The following is a 5,539-nucleotide window of genomic DNA, read 5'->3' as shown; positions in this document are numbered from 1 at the left end:
AACAAGGGCAGCCTTTGCTTCCGAAGGATCTCTCCTGCTTTTAACGGTTTACAGACGCTGGTGCCTGCCTTTGTCCCGTCGCAACTTTCTTCAGAGCACCGAGCCAGGCGCCTTGGCAAACTGCCTTTTGGAGAGCCCCGCAAGATGTGCGCGCCTCGGTTCGTGGGGACCCAGGCCACTGTGAAGCAGGCTGAGGCTGCAGCTAGAAAAACTCCTTCCCCGGGGAGGAGTGGTGCAGCCCTGGGATGGGGGAGAGTAGGGTGGTCTCACAGCCACCCTGGCCTCTGGCTGGGGATGACCTTGCTACCAGCACTGCTGGGGCCCTGCAGCTGCAAACGTGCGCTTTATAAAAGCTGCTTCGCCACAAATGCCGTCTGTGCCAATGCACCTACTACTGCCGTATCTTATTTTACTCCCTGTCAGTTTGCCCTGTACATCCAGTGACAGCCACTTCCCAGAGCAGCTCCAGCCTGCCATCAGCCCAGATAGCTGCCTTCCAACCTCGTGGTGTCAACAGTTCTAATAATACTGCTGCCAAATCTCTTCTCTATCTCACCTTTCTGTCACTATAAAGCCCCATGGATTTGTCCTATAATCTTTTTTAACAAATCTCCCACCAAGTGTCAGCCCCAAGCTCCCCCTTATCTCCGCTGTCCAGTCTCCACCAGCAGCCACAAGCCAAGAATGGAGAGGGCCCCAGGTGTACCAGAGGAGGGCAGTCCCTCTGAACACCTCCAGCCCCACAATTCCCAGGCCTAGCGATGCCCTTCATCTGAAAATGCTCCCAGTCTCCATGAGATGGTACCTGGCTTTTTTTTCATGGCTTGTCATAAAGCTGACCTGGCCAGCACTGAGGTTCTGTCTCCATGGCATTTGGGAAAAGATCTGCAGTTAGCCCTGGAAATACTGCTTGTGGCTAGGATACAAATGGGGACCCTGCTGAGCATTGGGTTCAGTGCATGCCTTGTGGAGGTAAGCAGGATTATGGCCCAAGTCACTGGCATCATACCAGCTGCTGGCAGAAGTGGAAAGGGCACTCAGAACCACCCAATTCACCCACTGACTGGCCCCAAATGCCTGAATTTCTTCATGGCTGAAGAAGCCTGTTGGGTACCAAATCAGACAAACCTCAATGCCGGTATCTATGCTACCTGCTTACTAACTGTCTTTCTTAAGGGTGTGCAAGCTGCGAGCAGGTCAGGAAGGGACCCACCAGCACCACCAAGCTTCGCTACAAGCCCGCATTGGCTTTAAGCTCCAAGATACACGTAAGCCACTCAATTTTTATCCCATCTGGCTGCTGTCAGGTCTAGCTTTGTGGGCACTAGAAGCTCGTCCAAGGTGAGAGCTACAGTCCCCTTAGAACACACTCAACCTGTCTCCATCAGGCAAGACAACCAGCTTCTCAGCACATTTGTTTTCAGTCTAAGCATCAGCGATGCTTCTTTTTTAGCTGTCTACCACGACACTCTGCAGTAATGAATGCTGCAAGTGACACATGTTGCTGCACTGTTCAGAAGACACCAGATACTGCTAACTCCAACTACACCTAAGGCCCCCTTCAAAACAGCTCTCAAGGTAATGGCTAGGCATGCCTGAAGCATGCCCGCTGAGGTCACCAGCTCTTGTCCTCGCCAAGTTGTAACCTCACAGAGCAGGACAATTCATTCTCCCGTTCAAGACTTCCAGTCTGAAAATATCAGCACTGAACAAAAGAACACAAAGGAAAGCGTTCAGGCATTATAAAAGTTTGAAGTGAGGGTTTTTTTCGTTGCACAATTCTTCTTCACTTTTCTAGTCTAACACAATCAGCACATGAGAATCTAGGCTTTCAAAGGTTTGCCTGATGTGCAGCAACTGTGAGAACAAAGGATGAGTGTGGTGAAAACACAGAGACAAAAGAGCTTTGCAACAAAAATTTCCCCAAATGGGGAAATTTTAGTCCAGGAGTGGAAACCTTGGAGACAGGAACTAATTTTGGTATGGCAAAGAGGGTTCTCGTGTTTCTCTGATCTGGGGTGAACACACTGGGAGATGAAAACAGGTAAACTTAAACTTTGTAAACCTAACAAAATACAGCTGAGATTGAATAAACAGAGAAGAGGTGGTTTGAAAGCACTTACTGCTCACCGCCTTGGGAAAGTAAGAGAACTGCTTTGGTTTTTTAATTATTACAGCTTTTTTTTACATAATGAATGCACATTTCCCAGTTTATAAAATTCACCATGATCCACAGAACATGTCTAACAATGCTGCATTCCCCTTTTCTGGCTGGAAAGTTATCTTGGGTGGAGTCCCAAGAATTACACACTCCATCTCCACATCCCAAGGGAGGATCAGCTGGGCTGCTGCAGATACATCCTACCTGGTTTTGGCATTTATCATGAAACTGGAGTCCCAGTGAATTTCCAGGCTTTCCCCCTCTCTTCAGAAAGATTGCCTAACACTAACCTAAACTTACCTTTCTGCAATTCAAGCTCTCACGTGTCCTATTTTGCCTACATATAAAACCAGATTCTTTATCAGTGAAAACTTTTGAACGTGCTCCCCTCCTTCACCTTCTCCTATCCAGACTAACTACAAATCCTTCTATTTAAGCCAGGTTTTCTAGACTTTCATTGTTCTTGCTTTCATCTGGATTCTCTGTAATTAATCCACATCTTTCTAGCAGGACAGTGCCCAGAACTGCATGCAGGATTCCTGTGGAGACTTTTCTAATAGCCGTCAGAATGGAAAGATGTGAAACAGTAACTCCAGCACCTTCTCTATTCAGACACATGCCATGGAAGCACCCCTAGTGAGGTGTCATGCATTCCCGAAAGTAGAGAAACCATTCACACCAAACCCCGAATGCAGACTGCTGAAAAACTGAGTTAAAACCCACACAGCATTCTGTGTGAATTAACAGCTTACACAGAGCAGGCAGGTCTAATGCCTCGTAGGGACAGCAGTCTAACTACTAATTATGCTAACTACTTCATGGATCAGGAACTTCAGTAAACTTGGTGTTCAATATTGTGTACAGTCAACAGCTTCCGAACGTTTTTCAAAGCCAAAGCACAAAAGTTACTCAAATAGCACTAGCAGGTCAATTAGCAAATATATCAGAGAATCTTATAGGCTGATCAGTGGAGTAAAAAAGTAACATTAAAAGCAGGTGTAAAATCATAGCTCTGCAACTGAAATCACAGACAGCGTTAAGACGACACGAGGTCAGTAACCAAGTAACAGCAGAGTACCTATAGGGTAATAGACTAGTAATGGAGCTACTTAAGACAGGGTGGAACACTATAGCAGGTGTGAAGACAGCAAGACATCTCAATGCAGTTTCTGGGTGCAGGGTATGAACTGAACACAGCATTGCGTTAGTAACTTTGGGCTGGGTGTACACTCAGTGCCTCCACAAAACGATGCACCACATGGAGAATGATGCTCTTGGGTTTGCTGATCAGTTAGACTGCACTCCGATCTACCAACACACTAAGCAGACTACGTGAACTCCAGTATCGAGCTCTGCAAATGCATGAGACTGTATGAATATTGTCCTTGCTTCTGATCTAGGCTTTGTAGACTTTGGAGCAGCCACTGACAGCCAAGCAGAGGGTGAGGCATACTCCAGAAGGAGCAGACAAGCTCAAAAAGCATCTTGAGTCTCTTGAACATCTGCCAAGGTCTTCCCCCTAATACAAGTGTAGAGTCCCAAAGCCTGCTCCATCAGTTCACAGGTGAAAAATCAACTACCAGCCAACAGCAGATCCCCAAGCCTCAAAGGATGCAAACACAGCAACGGCTTTTCTCACACAGCCAAACTTCAAAACGGTTCCAGCAAAGTGCTCTAGGCCATTACAATTATCAATTAACAAGCCATCAAACTTCGCAAGATTGCGGATGAAAGTGGCATATGCTCTTAGACACATAGGAGAATTCTCGCTCTCTTCAGGAGCTCAGGAAGGTGTTTGTCTCATCCTAACGACCTGCACCACTCAGATTTTCAGGCTCAGAGGCAGTCCTACACAGAAGGAAACTTCTGCATAGAAGTTTATCCTACAGTAGGTCATCATCACATTGATTCCTTCAGCTGCATTCACTACCTTCTCTGCAGTGGCAGCTCACAAAGAGCAAATTGATTAATATGGAAAAATATTAGTACCTTGGGTGTTAATGTAACTTCTCTCTCAACAAGTACACTTAAGAGCCTTACCTCAGCATACTAAAATGTGGACAGGACCACGTTAACTAGCAATTTGCATTAGATTAGCAGTTTGTTAGTTTATCACTGCCTGTGGTATTCATAAGGGCTGTGCTGTACCAGTCCAGGCAGAGAGACACTCACGTGACTCCCAAGAGGACTCCTTGCTGCTTAGCTCAGACCTCCAGAACCACACCAGAATGAGACTAAGCATTTGCAATATAAGTCCTACACGCTTAAAAAGCTTGTTTACTCAGAATATTTGCATGCATTTTCTTTCTCCCATATGCACCGCACCTTTCAGTCATGGTTCCCTTTCTGTCCAGTCTCCTTTACCCGCACAGACAGCATGCTGGCAGAATTTCTTAGCTCAGCTTGTGTAATACTAGAAAGATTATACAGCTATGCACAGCAGAAAAATTCCTTCTGCTGGGATTCACTATGTAAAGCTCTACTACTGTGTTTAACAATGTCAAGGGACTACAGCAAACTCAAATCTAGGCAGCAGACTACGAAATACAATCATGTCTATACCACCTCTAAATATTTCTAAGGCCAAAAATACAGCATTCAGATGACTTTAAGCAGCAATCCATGCGCTTGCAAGACATTGCTCGCTGCTGTCTCCAGGGAGCAGCAGTCCTTGAAAGTTTCTCAGAAGCATACATGAAAACAAGCTATCAAAAAAGAAGTAAAGGAATGCCTTGAATTTAGGAACCAGTTGGGGGAGTGGGGTGAGGAGGGGAGTGGAGAATTCAGAAAAGTGGTATCACTGCGAAAGAACAGCAAGCAGCCTAGTAAGCACATGAAGTTCATACCCTTCTGTGAAAGTTAAGCCCCACAAATGCAGTCTTCCAAACGAGGCCCTCTCAACTATTCAACTCCTACGAAGTGAAGGAAGGGGGAAAACCCACCTACAATGCATGTCTCTGACACTAAATTCAGAAATACTGAGGACTGCTTCCATGTTTCCCAAGTAATAAAAATGCTAGTTAAAGGGAGGAGTACCCCATAATGGATCTTAGTAATAGCTCTGAGCGGTAGCTGTGAGATAAAAAGCCACCCAAAATTTTTGAAAGATCACAAGAACAAAAGTCAACATTGTTTTATTGATAAGTAACTTTTAAAATATTTTCACCCAAACATTCTAGTATTACAATGGTAAACAAAGTGCAAATCTCAGAAAGTCAACTGAAGTCAACGGAACCCAAACTTGTTAAACCTTTTTCACAGAACACAGATTTTTCAGTTTTATCACTTTCATGTCTTCAAGGCTATGTAGTAGTTATATTTCTGTTCAACCCCTTTTATTGCTAAAGAATCTGAGCTGCTACATTTCAGAAGTGGTGA

This window comes from Cariama cristata, unplaced genomic scaffold (assembly GCF_000690535.1).
Source record: "Cariama cristata isolate BGI_N322 unplaced genomic scaffold, ASM69053v1 scaffold11069, whole genome shotgun sequence".
Taxonomy (NCBI): Eukaryota; Metazoa; Chordata; class Aves; order Cariamiformes; family Cariamidae; genus Cariama; species Cariama cristata.
The sequence above is the reverse complement of the archived record's forward strand: the minus strand, read 5'-3'. Positions refer to the sequence as shown.